Source organism: Pleurodeles waltl, chromosome 12 (genome assembly GCF_031143425.1).
Source record: "Pleurodeles waltl isolate 20211129_DDA chromosome 12, aPleWal1.hap1.20221129, whole genome shotgun sequence".
Classification (NCBI taxonomy): domain Eukaryota; kingdom Metazoa; phylum Chordata; class Amphibia; order Caudata; family Salamandridae; genus Pleurodeles; species Pleurodeles waltl.
Window position 1 is genome coordinate 456047034 of NC_090451.1, and position 15618 is coordinate 456062651.

Consider the following 15618-nt stretch of genomic DNA (forward strand, 5'->3'; position numbering starts at 1 on the left):
TTGGATCATTTAGGTGCAGGTTTTTACCTTAAAATTTAAGAATTCATAACTCTGGATCTACTGACTGGATTATAATTGATTTGGTGTCAAATGCATTATCACAATTTGCTATGTCTTTCTAAATTGGTGTGGTATTGTGTTGGGTTTTCAATTTACTAATGTTTGTGTGCTGCATCAATTCTTTACACATTGCCTTTAAGTTCAGGCTGACTGCTTTTGTGCCAAGCTATCTGAAGGTTGAGCATAGTTGTGCCCAAGCCAACCCCAAGCACACACACAGACCTTTCACATGTCATGCATGCCGCTTCTCCTGCACCCCCACAAACACCAACAACACCAACACGCTCCACACTAACTCTAACACACCACACACCAAATATAACACACCCCATAACAACACTAACCCGATCCACAACAACACTAACACGCTCCACAACAACACTAACACACTCCACAACAACACCAACACGCACCACAACAACAGCCCCGCAACCATCTTAACCCCTTCGCTGCCATTCCTTTTCCCCCTCCTGTGCCAAGCTTTTTTTGGCTATTTGGGGCAGTTCGCACTTAGGCCCTAATAACTTTTTGTTCACATAAGCTACCCATGCCAAATTTGCGTCCTTTTTTTCCAACATCTTAGGGATTCTAGAGGTACCCAGACTTTGTGGGTTCCCCTGAAGGAGTCCAAGAAATTAGCCAAAATACATTGAAAATTTTGTTTTTTTCAAAAAAATGGGAAAAAGGGCTGCAGAAGGGAGCTCGTGGTTTTTTCCCTGAAAATGGCACCAACAAAGGGTTTGCGGTGGCAAGATCACCATCTTCCCAGATTTCAGGAACAGGCAGACTTGAATTGGAAAACCCAATTTTTCAATACAATTTTGACATTATACTGGGACATACCCCATTTTTACTATTTTTTGTGCTTTCAGCCTCCTTCCAGTTAGTGACTAAAATGGGTGAGAAACCAATGCTGGATCCCAGAAAGCTAAACGTTTCTGAAAAGTAGACAAAATTCCAAATTCAGCAAGGTGTCATTTGTGTATATTCTACAAGTGTTTCCTACAGAAAATAACAGCTGAAATAAAACAATATTGAAATTGAGGTGAAAAAAACAGCCATTTTTCTCCACGTTTTACTCTGTAACTTTTTCCTGCGATGTCAGATTTTTTAAAGCAATATACCGGTACGTCAGCTGGACTCTTCCCTGTTGCGGGGATATATAGGGCTTGTAGGTTCACCAAGAACTCTAGGTACCCAGAGCCAATAAATGAGCTGCACCTTGCAATGGGTTTTTATTCTATACCGGGTATACAGCAATTCATTTGCTGAAATATAAAAAGTGAAAAATAGGTATCAAGAAAACCTTTGTATTTCCAAAATGGCCACAAGATAAGGTGTTGAGAAGCAGTGGTTATTTGCACATCTCTGAATTCCGGGGTGCCCATACGAGCATGTGAATTACAGGGCATTTCTCAAATAGACGTCTTTTTTACACACTGCCTTACATTTGGAAGGAAAAAATGTAGAGAAAGACAAGGGGCAATAACACTTGCTTTGCTATTCTGTGTTCCCGCAAGTCTCCCGATAAAACTGGTACCTCACTTGTGTGGGTAGGCCTAGTGCCCACGAAAGGAAATGGCTCAAAACACAACATGGATACATCACATTTTTTCACAGAAAACAGAGGTGTTTTTTGCAAAGTGCCTACCTGTGGATTTTGGCCTCTAGCTCAGTCGGCACCTAGGGAAACCTAGCAAACCAGCGCATTTTTTAAAACTAGACACCTAGGGGAATCCAAGACGGGGTGACTTGTGGGGATCTGACCAGGTTCTGTTACTAAGAATCCTTTGCAAACCTCAAAATTTGACCCCAAAAAAAACACTTTTTCCTCTCATTTCGGTGACAGAAAGTTCTGGAATCTGAGAGGAGCCACAAATTTCCTTCCACCCAGCGTTCCCCCAAGTCTCCCGATAAAAATGGTACCTCACTTGTGTGGGTAGGCCTAGCGCCCACGAAAGGAAATGGCTCAAAACACATCGTGGACACATCACACTTTTTCACAGAAAACAGAGGTGTTTTTTACAAAGTGCCTACCTGTGGATTTTGGCCTCTAGCTCAGCCGGCACCTGGGGAAACCTAGCAAACCAGCACATTTTTGAAAACTAGACACCTAGGGGAATCCAAGATGGGGTGACTTGCGGGGATCTGACCAAGTTCTGTTACCCAGAATCCTTTGCAAACCTTAAAATTTGACCCAAAAAACACTTTTTCCTCTCATTTCGGTGACAGAAAGTTCTGGAATCTGAGAGAAGCCACAAATTTCCTTCTGCCCAGCGTTCCCACAAGTCTCCCGATAAAAATGGTACCTCACTTGTGTGGGTAGGCCTAGCGCCCACGAAGCGAAGTGGCCCAAAACACAACATGGCCACATCACATTTTTTCACAGAAAACAGAGGTGTTTTTTACAAAGTGCCTACCTATGGATTTTGGCCTCTAGCTCAGCCGGCACCTGGGGAAACCTACCAAACCAGCGCATTTTTGAAAACTAGACACCTAGGGGAATCCAAGATGGGGTGACTTGTGGGGCTCTGACCAGGTTCTGTTACCCAGAATCCTTTGCAAACCTCAAAATTTGACAAAAAAAAACATTTTTTCCTCTCATTTCGGTGACAGAAAGTTCTGGAATCTGAGAAGAGTCACAAATTTCCTTCCACCCAGCGTTCCCCCAAGTCTCCCGATAAAAATGATACCTCACTTGTGTGGGCAGGCCTAGCGCCCACAAAAGGAAATGGCCCAAAACACAACGTGGACACTTCACATTTTTTCACAGAAAACAGGTGTTTTTTGCGAAGTGCTTACCTGTGGATTTTGGCCTCTAGATCAGCCGGCCCCAGGGGGGGCAGAAATGGCCTAAAATAAATTTGCCCCCCAACCCCCCCCGGGGAGCGACCCTTGCCTACGGGGTCGCTCCCCCTGCGTGACATTGGCGCAAAAAAAAAGATCCCTGGTGCCTAGTTGTTTCTGCCCCCCTTGGGGGCAGATTGACCTAAAATCGGCCGATTTGCCCCCAAGGGGGGCAGAAATGGTCTAAATACAATTTGCCCCCCAGGGGAGTGACCCTTGCCTAGTGGGTCGCTCCCCATCTCTAAAAAAACAAACAAACAAAAAAAACACAAAAAAAAATTAGCCCTGGCGCCTAGAGGTTTCTACCCCCCTTTGGGGCAGATCAGCCTAATAACAATAGGCCGATCTGCCCCCAGGGGGGGCAGAAATGGCCTAAAATAAATTTGCCCCCCAGCCCTCCCAACCCCCCCGGGAAGCGGCCCTTGCCTACAGGGTCGCTCCCCTTGCGTGACATTGGCGCCTAGTTGTTTCTGCCCCCCTTGGGGGCAGATTGACCTAAAATCCACTGATCTGCCCCCAAGGGGGGCAGAAATGTTCTAAATACAATTTGCCCCACAGGGGAGCGACCCTTGCCTAATGGGTCGCTCCCCATCTCTAAAAAAACTAACAAAAACATATTTTTTTTAGCCCTGGCGGCTAGAGGTTTCTGACCCCCTAGGTGCAGATCGGCCTAATAACAATAGGCCGATCTGCCCCCGTGGGGCAGAAATGGCCTAAAATAAATTTGCCCCCGCCCCCTCCACCCCCCCTGGGGAGTGACCCTTGCCTACGGGGTCGCAACCCTTGCGTGACATTGGTGCAAAATAAAATCCACTGTGCCTAGTTGTTTCTACCCCCCTTGGGGGCAGATTGACCTTAAATCGGCCCATCTGCCCCCAAAGGGGGCAGAAATGGCCTAAATACAATTTGCCCCTCCAAGGGAGCGACCCTTGCCCAAGGGGTCGCTACCCATCTGTAAAACAACAACAAAACAAAAAATCCCCGGTGACTAGTGGTTTCTGCCCCCCTTGGGGACAGATCAGCCTAATTAAAATAGGCTGATCTGCCCCCCAGTGGGGCAGAAATGGGATAAAATAAATTTGCCCCCCAGGGGAAAGACCCTTGCCTAAGGGGTCACTCCCCTTGCGTGAAATTCGCGGAAAAAAAAAACTCCCTGGTGTCTAGTGGTTTCTGTCCCCCTTGGGAGCAGATTGGCCTCATAAAAATAGGCCAATCTGCCCCCAAGGGGGGCAGAAATGGCCGAAATATAATGTCCCCCCTAGGGGAGCGACCCTTGCCTAAGGGGTCGTTCCCCACCTCAAAAATACAAAAAAAAAAAAAGATCCCTGGTGCCTAGAGGTTTCTGCCCCCCCTGGGGGGCCGATCTGCCCCCAGGGGGGGCAGAAAAGGCCTTTTAAATAAAATTTCCCCCCTGCATTTACCATGATGCCTTGGGGTCACAAATGCTGGAATGGAAGACAGGGTGCTCCCCATTTTGACTGTTGTAATTAAGGCTCCCGTGAGCCTCTGAGTTGACGAGCTCGGGTGAAGCACCTGTGCGCCTTCTTGAGTGGTACTTAAACCTGTGAATACTTTCAAGGCGGCATTTCAAGCAACCCCGCCAGCTACACGTTGCTCTTCGCTGATGACGGCCAAATAGCCAGAAACACGTGTCCGAAGATACGGCACTCGCCGCACCAACTTATGGTGAAAAACTTTCAAAACTCTATTCAAATTCGTGCTAATGACTGCATTTACCATGATGCCTTGGGGTCACAAATGCTGGAATGGAAGACAGGGTGCTCCCCATTTTGACTGTTGTAATTAAGGCTCCCGTGAGCCTCTGAGCTGACGAGCTCGGGTGAAGCACCTGTGCGCCTTCTTGAGTGGTACTTAAACCTGTGAATACTTTCAAGGTGGCATTTCAAGCAACCCCGCCAGCTACACGTTGCTCTTCGCTGATGACGGCCAAATAGCCAGAAACATGTGTCCGAAGATACGGCACTCGCCGCACCAACTCATGGTGAAAAACTTTCAAAACTCTATTCAAATTCGTGCTAATGACTGCATTTACCATGATGCCTTGGGGTCACAAATGCTGGAATGGAAGACAGGGTGCTCCCCATTTTGACTGTTGTAATTAAGGCTCCTGTGAGCCTCTGAGCTGACGAGCTCGGGTGAAGCACCTGTGCGCCTTCTTGAGTGGTACTTAAACCTGTGAATACATTCAAGGCGGCATTTCAAGCAACCCCGCCAGCTACACGTTGCTCTTCGCTGATGACGGCCAAATAGCCAGAAACACGTGTCCGAAGATACGGCACTCGCCGCACCAACTTATGGTGAAAAACTTTCAAAACTCTATTAAAATTTGTGCTAATGACTGCATTTACCATGATGCCTTGGGGTCACAAATGCTGGAATGGAAGACAGGGTGCTCCCCATTTTGACCCCCCTGGGAGCTACCCTTGCCCAACGGGTCGCTCCCTCATGCCAATTTCATTTAAAAAAAAACATCCTTGGTGTCTAGTGGGTGTTTTGACAGCTGGATTGCTTGCGAGAGAGACTTCAAAGGGAAGGAAATAACTTTCCTTCCCTTTGAAGTCTCTCGGCCTCCTCCATGTGATCGGAAGAGAAATGCTTTTGCATTTCTCTTCCGATCGCGCTGGAAGCTGAGCTTCCAGCGCAATGGGAGGAGGCCTTGTGACAATCAGCGCGCGCTCGCGTGCTGATGTCACAGGGGGGGTGGGGGGGGTTGGGGGTGGAAGGGGAAGGGCTTCCTCTGGGCTCTGTGCCTCAGGACGTAACCATTACGTCCTGGGCACAGAAGGGGTTAACTGCATTCTCCGAAACACCCGCTCCGTACACAAGCACGCCATCGAACTCTGGGACCTGATCACAACATACTCCCCTGACATCGCCCTCCTCACGGAAACTTGGATGAACCCCTCATCTGAACCCGACATAGCCAGAGCCATCCCAGAAGGCTACAAAATCTCTCGTAGAGACCGTCTAAACAAACCGGGAGGAGGCATCGCCATCATACATAAAAGTACCATCAAGATCACCACCAACACCCACGACACCCTAGACAGCGCAGAACACCTACACTTCTTAATTCACATAAATGCCAACACCACCCTCAGAGGAACCTTCATTTACAGACCACCAGGACCTCGCCCCCCTTTCTGTGATGCCATCGCTGACATCATCAGCCCCCACGCCCTCACCTCCACAGACTACATCCTCCTAGGTGACATCAACTTTCACCTGGAGAACCCCCACAACTCCACAACCCTGCTAGACAACCTCACGAACCTAGGATTCAAACAACTGGTCACCTCACCCACTCACTCAGCAGGACACACGATAGATGCTATTTTTACCTCCAGTAACCACATAACATTCACACATACCACCAAACTCCACTGGACCGACCACCACTGCGTCCATTTCTCCTTCACGAAACCCCCCACCCACTACCAACAACACACAACACCCTACCGTATGTGGGACAAGATCCACACAGAACACCTGAACGCCAAGCTCGCACAAACTCCCCCCTCACCAACGACACCAACATCTCTGCCCACAACCTCACACAATGGATTACAACCTGCGCAGACTCACTCGCCCCTCTGTAAAGACACAACACCACCTGCAACAGCAAGACCGTCCCCTGGTTCACCACTGAACTCCAAGCCTCCAAGCGTGAATGCCGCAAAACCGAGAAAGCTTGGCGCCAAGAACCCACCATGAGCAACTTCTCCACCCTCAAAACCACCATACGCAAACATCACCAACAGATCCGAACAACCAAAAGGGCTTACTACAAAGAACGCTTAGATTGTGACTCACATAACAGCAAGGAACTCTTTACCATCATCAAAGAGCTCACCAAACCCAAATCCTTCAACATTGACCCCACTTGAACACAAAACCTTTGCAACTCCCTCTCCAACCACTTTCACCTCAAAATTTTAGACATACACAACAGCTTCACACCACCTGCACTCACCATCACCACCACAGACACGACCAACAACACCACACCCCCCCACTCCAACCAACTGCATACCTGGGCCCCTAACAACGATGAAGAAGCAGAAAAAACCATGAGCTCCCCCACAGACCCCTGCCCCCACCACATCTTCAACAAGGTCAGCCCAATCATCGCTCCCCAGCTTCGCGCCGTAATCAACAGCTCCTTTGACGCTGCCACCTTCTCAGACTCATGGAAGCATGCCGAAGTAACCGCACTCCTCAAAAAACCCAAAGCAGACCCGGAAGACCTCACGAACTACCGCCCCATTTCTCTTCTCCCGTTCCCCGCCAAGGTCACTGAGAAGCTAGTGAACGCCCGTCTGTCTCACTTCCTAGAGGAAAACGATGCACTCAACGCCTCACAGTCTGGATTCTGCAAGAACCCCAGCACTGAGACCGCCCTCATCGCCTGCACTGACAACATCAGAACCAGGGTTGATAAGAGTGAGACCGTAGCACTCATCCTCCTGGACCTCTCTGCAGCCTTCAACATTGTTTGCCCCCAAATCCTCTGAACACACCTTTTCGACGCAGGAATGCGACACAAGGCCCTGGACTGACTCACCTCCTTCCTCTCGAAAGAACCCCCTCCCTTCCAGTCCACAGCAACAAAGATCATCTGCGGGGTCCCCCAAGGGTCCTCCCTCAGCCCTACCCTTTTCAACATTTACATGGCCCCGCTCGCCAACATCCTCCGCCCTCATGGAATCAACATCATATCTTACGCAGACGACACCCAGCTCGTCATCTTCCTTACCAGGAACCCCACCACCACCAAGACAAACCTCCACGCCGGACTCCTCAACACCGCCAAATGGATGACAGCAAGCCACCTCCTACTCAACTCCAACAAAACCAAAATGATCATCTTCGGCCCCAACAAGACAATATGGGATGACTCCTGGTGACCCACTGCCCTAGGACCACCCCCAAAACCGCCACCCACACACGCAATCTCAGCATCATCTTAGACTCATCTCTCTCCATGGCCCAGCAAATCAACTCTATAACTTCCTCCTGTTTCAACACCCTCTGCATGCTGTGAAAGACCTTCAAATGAATCCCCATAGAAACCAGGAAGACCGTCACCCATGCACTCATCAGCAGCAGACTAGACTACGGAAACACCCTCCACGCTGGTACCACAGTCAAGCTTCAGCAGAAACTCCAGCGGATCAAGAACTCAGCCACACGTCTCATCCTGAACCTCCCACGCCATGAACACATCTCTGCCCACCTCAGATCCCTTCACTGGCTACCCATCAGCAAAAGGATCATTTTCAAATTCCACATCCATGCCCACAAATCCCTCCACAACACTGGACCAGCCTACCTCAACGAAAGAGTGAAATTCCACACTCCCACTCGTCTCCTCCGCTCTGCTGACCTCACCCTCGCCAGAGTCCCCCGCATCCAATGCACCACCTCTGGAGGCAGATCCTTCTCCTACCTTGCCTCCAAGACCTGTAACTCCCTCCCCACCAACCTATGCAAGACCCAGGACCTCCTGACCTTCAGAAAACACCTCAAGATATGGCTTTTTGTACTGTAAATCGGCATCCCCCTACCCCCTGCCCCCCCCCACAATGCCTTGAGACCCTCCCGGGTGAGTAGCGCTCTTGATAAATTTTTTGATTGATTGATAGATAATTTAGTGACTTTTGTGGTTCACCCGACAGGAATTGTGGCTGTGACTGGAACAGGGTTAACACACCACCCAACAAAAAACTCAGTGTCTCACAATTATTAATAAATGAAACATGGAAATAAAAACATTAATGCAAAACTATGTACATTGATATATACATTAAGGTATTTGCACTAATTTAACAACTTCCATTGTTCCCACCAAGATCCCACCTTTAGTTTTCTATTTAGATGTAGAAGTTACGTTTATTAATGAGTACTCAATATATGCTTCTGCATTTTGAACAAAGAACAACTCTAAGCTGCAAAGTCAGGGTATGTGATTCTTTACATAGAAGTTTAAAATTCCCTCACTTTGCCTGAGGCATTGATTCAGTTTTGCCTTGACCCTCATTCAGTGCAGCCAGATGCTCCACTAAACATGGTGAGGAGATCAGGGTGAGGTAATCTCTTTTAGGACTGCCCTATCCTGGAGGGGCAATAAAAAACAATGGTTCTCTTGTTGTTTAATTTGCAATAAGCCCAGGCGGAGTTCGCGGAGTACCGCTATGTTGAACTCTGCGAAGTGCTGAAAAAACACTGCTGCACTACGTGGGGTTCCGTGAGCAGCAGAATTTGGACAAGTTGCGCTGTTTGTGCTGATTTTCAGTGCCAGGAGTTTGCCCCGCACTCTAAAATCACCTTGAATGGCATCACAAGGGAGCACCAGAGGGCACTAACTTCTTTCTGTCACTCAAATAGATTTTCTACTCGAGCGGCAACTTCCTCAAAGCAAGCAGCAGCTTTCTCAACTTAAGCGGTAGCAACCTGCTGCAACCTTTCACATTCAGAAATGTCACTCACGTTCACCAACTTAGCAATTTCTCTTGCTCACCAACTTAACGTTGGTGAGCCGCTTGAGAGAAAAAAACTCCACTCCGCATCACTTTGCAGTGTTATTCAGAGTAGCGAAAACTCCACAAACTATGCCAGCGGAGTAGAATTCTTTGCCCACACCTAATATGCAACTATAGTAAGGATGAAATAACTTTCCATTGTTTATAGAGTCACAAATGCTCTGATAGAGCATACCTGCAAAAAAAAGGAACCAAGTGCCAAACACAATGTCTAAGGAATACATTCTTACTTATTAGGTGAAGATTGAATATATAATAACATATTGATCAGTATTCAAAAACGAATCACACAGTGATGGACATAATTCATCAGTGTGTGCATATTCACTGAATTATTACAATCGATAAATATAAAGTAAAAGTTTGCACATGGTCTAAATAGACTGGATCACTATGAACACTTCAGTTGCTAACCAAGGCAGGACATTCAATAGTCACGATTGTCTCGATAATTATTTTATACCTTATTCAAGCATAATACATTTGATGGTGTCCTTACTGTATGACAACTAGGATGGATAATTAGAAAAAGCCCTAATGGAAGTAAAAGCCGAAGGATTCCAAAGGAACATATGTGCAACAGTAACTCTCAAAGGAGCGCTGAATACTTGAGATGTGGAATTACTCTTAGGAATCTATGGAGCCCCAGTAGAAGGCTTATTTTAGAGTAGTACAGTGTGGGTGAGTGTATAGAAGATGGACCATCATTGCAACATTTACTGATTGAAGCCAAGAAATGAATGGTAAAATGTAGCCCTTACTTACAACAGAGTAACTCCATAGCAGTGAATTGACAAGCACCTTTTCTTCTTTCCCCCATAGCAGGTGTACCATTGTGGGGATTCTAACAGCAGGGACTGAATTGTTCCTCAGCGCTATTTTATGGAGCTGCTCTAGGCAGGTAGTATCAATCAAAATGTTCTCAGTCCTGTGGAAGAGCAGGACTATTCCAGAAGCACTACAGTGCCCCCCTTTCCTTTTTTAAAAACGTAGTTAAAACAATTTGTAAACATGCAAATGCAGAGGTTTAGATCATCAAAGGTTTCCCCCCTCTAGTTTTAAGTGTAATATAGCACTGGGTTGCCCAAAATATAATGATGAAATTAACATCAAGAATGCAATAAGACAATTATTCCGTATTTATAGGTGTGCACACCATGTTGGGAATGAACAGTGGGTGTTAGCACTTGGGTGTTTATGTTATGCAAGCTAGAACTAAAATACAAATCACATATCCACCCAGGTATTAAAACTAGCCATGCTGACCTCTCATCCCCAGCCTGTGCATTTTGTCCTGCCTCTTTTGAAGACTGCCAGACAGGAATGAGATCACTGGGCTTAAAACTGTGGTTATGTAAATATTCATATGGTATGGTGGATCCTTCTGGGCTCCCTTTCTTGGGCAGTAACCCAGGACCACTCAGCCCAACAGTGGAGCACACTGGGGATCAGTACCTTCATTCTGTAACAGGAGTAACTGCGCAGCCATGTGGTAATATTGATAATCACCCACTGGGAGTACACCTCCACTACATCTGCTCCGCTTCATTACCTAATCACTACATCACTTCCATTCCCATGTGACTTTACATTGCCAAGGGTAAGTATTCATAAAAAAAAGCAGAAGGGTTATTTATTTTAAGATTGGGAAAGGGTAACTTAACAAGCAAGCATTAGGAAAACCACTTCTTCTTTTCTTTTGCCTTTGTTTTAAGGTCATTGCTGAGGGAGCTGGTGTACCCTCCAATACATTTGAAAAACCATAGGCTCAAAGAAAAAAAAAATTTTTGGCTTCAAATTGTGCTTTTTGTCCCAGTAGTCCCAACACTGAAGGAAACTACTTTATGTGTGAAATGTTCTTCTTGTGAAAGAACAAAATGAAAGCACTCACATCGAATTTAGCCAATGGCCAAAGTGGCCTTATCATATTCCCCATTCCATATGCTGTAGTAGATTGAACACAATATGCACAACACAACAGACCGAATGGATGCCTCACTAAAAGCCCCAATATGTTAATATGCTGAACTGGTGTATACTTTTAGTAGAATCAAAAGGTTATGCCTAACAAAAGACCTCAAAGGTGTTGGTTATGTGTCCACACAATGAAATGATCCAAAATGTAGTAGTGGTGATGCAGTGGTCAAGTAAAGTAATGACACAAAAAGAGTAACCTACAAACCTCAGTGGAACCACATTGACCCACAAATTATAGGGTTAGTGGAACTACCCAGCTGCCACTACTAGTTCAGAAATGCCCCAGCTGCAAATAGAGGAGTGGCATGATGCATCTTTTGAATGCATTTTTCATTTTTAAAAAGCACTAGCCACTTTGCATTCGTTGTTATTGTTGAGTTATGTTAATCACAAAAAACGTGGTGCCTTTAGTTATGTTTCAACCACTTTAACACAGAAATACATCAGTCACTCTTCGTCTGAGGGGATGCTCAAGGACAGTGCTTGATTTGAGCTGGTATGTTCAGGTGCTCGGCACCAGCACTCAATAGTCACCACTGGCACTTATGACAATCTGCCACAGGGTGATGGTGTTTGCCTAATTTCGATATGAGGACAACAAGAGTTGTTGATTAATTAAACATACTTTAAATATGACTAATATCTGCTGCTCAAGCCCTTCGTGTAGCTTTGGGTGCCTGGAATAGTCTGAACTGTCACACTTTTAGGATTGTGATGGTAAGTTGTTGTTGTGTTGTACTGTCATTGGCGACACAGGCAGCAGCAATGTGTGGTGCAAGCTTCAGTAATCCCTGTGCGAGGGCCCTGGTGTTTTCAAATTAAGCAATGCTAAAGAGTACAATCAAAAAAGCAAAAGTAGCATTTTTTAAAGTAAAAGTTGTTACACTTTTGTTACATTTTGACGTTCACTAAATGCCAAGTAATGGATGAGCTTGTTTGCTAGAACTTCATTATGCTGAATGCAAATTAATTTCTAAGTTAGTGAAGAATGCTCTTCACATGTAAAGCAGTATTATGTGAGATAATGCACAGAGGCAATATTGACTGGTATCAGGGTTGGAAAATCCTTTTTTTATTTGTTATTAGGTACTGTTTGCAGTTGTCGTCCTGTAAAATACGATTTTCATATTGTAGGGTGATAAATTGATAGTTGTATGTCATACAAAGCCAATCTTGCAGTATAAAATAATTGGACAGATTTAAGGAAAGTGGTGCTGAACCCAGTGCAACTCCACTTCCCTTGCGCCCCTTAGCGCTCCCCTACCGCCACCATGTGTGTGATGTATTTAAAATACGATGCGCTATGGCGAAGGGTGGGGGGGGGCAATAGCTTAATTGTTTTTTTACGCTATTGATGTACTCTGCAGGAGTAGTGCCCAAATGTTGGCACTACACCTGCAAAGTACAAAGGGGCCCCATTATAAATAATGGTATTCCCCCTTTTAACGCCTGCTCTGAGCAAGCGTTAAAAGTGCAGAAAACAAATGGCGCAAGGAAATCTCTTAGATTTCCTTGTGACTTTTTTTCGAACCCCCTAGCGGGGAATCGCCTCCCTTGCATACATTATCCCTGTCACAGGCATAATGTGGTGCAAGGGTTTACAAATTGGCGCAATGCCTGCATTACCCCACTTTGTAAATATGCGCAGAGTACATGCCACTTTATCGCCACCTTAGCATAAAGAAATGACGCTATGGCAACACCAAGGTGGCGCTAGGGGCTCTTAAATATTCCCCAATGTGTTTTAGACTGTATTGTATGTTGCAACTTAAACTCCCTCCTTGTACTCTCGACAGATACACATTTGTCTTAAAGTTCGAGCAATTTGCGTGCCCTGTGCTCTTAACACTTCTTTGCTGCTTCCTTAGCCAGATATTTTACCGTAATAAACAAGCTTTAAATTTGACAGTCCAAATTTTTGTATTTGTTTCTTCTAAAGGCTCATTGCTTTTTAATGGGAAGAGATTTTTATACTCTAATGGTTCACATGTTTTATTTTTGTTCTTTTTTTGCTAACAAAGCAAGCTCTGTAAATAATTCATCGGTAGCCTCCACATTAAAATGTCATAAATGATGTTTCATTTCTGATGTTTTTTTTTCCTATCTGAACCAGCAGCACACATCATGTTTACAAGTGAATTCAGGAAAGCGAATGTGCCTATTGATTGACATTATCAAGCAGTAAGAGGGACACTGTAGCAGGTAGAATTGCTTTTTTGTGTTGCTGCCTGCCAACTTTTAACGGTGAAAGTGATGTGCATTTGCCAGGGAGGAATAATACACAGGAAGGTAATGGGCTTTAAAACCTTAATGGTGTGAGATCAATAATATTACTACTACAGGTAAAACGCTACTGCATATATTATTAAGGCCCTCCTCAGATTTAGACTCAGAGTAAGGGTAATCGGTATGTCATCATTACTGCAAAGGCCTAATGGCTGCTTGACCATGACTTATGATTTGTAAGTAGATATTTTTTCCAGCAACATGCAGGCTGCTATATGATCCTATGTTGACGACCTAAATACATTTTTTCATGTTTTATACCCACTGACTAAACTTAAAGGCCATTGATTCTTTCAACAAACGAGTGCTCTTATATACTTAGATTCTGTAGTTAAATCGGAACAGAGAATAACACTTAGGAGACAGCATTTCTACATTAAAAATTACATTGCTTTTGACTGAAAACAGTTTATTAAATGCAGAATAACAATAAAGTGATGAGTACTATATACCTACAAGGAATTGACTTTACAAATTAATCAAGTGTGAATTCTGCAACACCATGTGGCATACAGAACTGCAGTTTTATCTGCACTACCTCAAAGGCCTTCATGGCCCACCCAGAAAAGGTGCTCCTGCCCTATGTGCGCCTCGACTTGTTCACCCTTTGCCACAATCTTTGTCCTTCCTCTGTGATTCAGTTTTGTGCTCCCTCATTTAGGTTTGTGCCATTCTGTTTCTCTCTCATTTAGTTTTATGCCATTATGTTTCTTTTTTTTGTGCCATTCTTTCTTGAGCATTTGTTCGTCTATCGGTGCTCGCCTGTGCCACTGCTTCTTCCGCCACACTCTCTTCCCACCATCCCCTTTCCTGGTTGTTCATGCCAGCCCCACCCACTGTCTTCTGTGCCCCTCCCTCCCCACGATCTATTTAATGGAGGCTGCAGCACAGCCACGCACAGCGGATGCACCGATGATGTGCCAAAGGCAAGCCTGTCTGTGCTTATCCATGCTTGGACTGCGCCCAGCACCAAGAACTGGGGCCCTCTAACCACGCAATGCTCCGAGCCCTGAACCCTAGATAAGACATCAACTGCTGTACCTCCTCCCCTGGAAAAATAGAAGGATCTATAATCTGCCATCACTGCCGCTTCTCCTGCAACACAGGACTGCCCTCCCACACTGAATCTGCCGCTACACCCTGACTGAAGATGAGGAACGATCCAGAACAACTGCAGTGCACTCTTCTCAACACTGGATCACTATGCGACACACCACAGAAATCTGGGACACCATCACCACCCTCATCCCTGACATTATTTTCATCACAGTGACATGGGTCAACTCTGTCTTGAACCCTGACATAGCTACAGCAACGCCTGACAGGAACAAGATCAATCCCCCAAGACTGCACCAACAAACACGGGGGTGGCATCTCCATCATTCACAAGGAAACCACCAGATGCACTACCTCCCAAGATGACCCCACACTCATCATGGAACGCCTGAACTTACAACTTCCGATGCCAAGACCACCATCAGTGGCAACCTCGCCTACCGACCACCAGGACCCAGGGCCTCTTTCTGCGATGCCATCTCCAACTTCATTGCACTCCTAGCCATGGACTCCAGACACTACATCCTTCTCGGTGACCTCAACTTCCACCACAATGACCCCATCAACATCACCACCCTCCTGGAGAACATGAACAACATCGGCCTGATCCAACTGGTCACTGATCTCGCAAACCAAGCAGCAGACACCCTGGACCCGATCTTCACATCCACCAACAGAATCAAATACAGCAATACCACAGAGATCATCTGGTCCAACCACACCATCGTCCACTTCACCATTGAAGGCACCCAGAACAGCACCACCAAACCCCCAAGAAAGCTCACTGCAGCTGGGGCAAAGTGACGGAGACCCACTGGACACAGGCCCT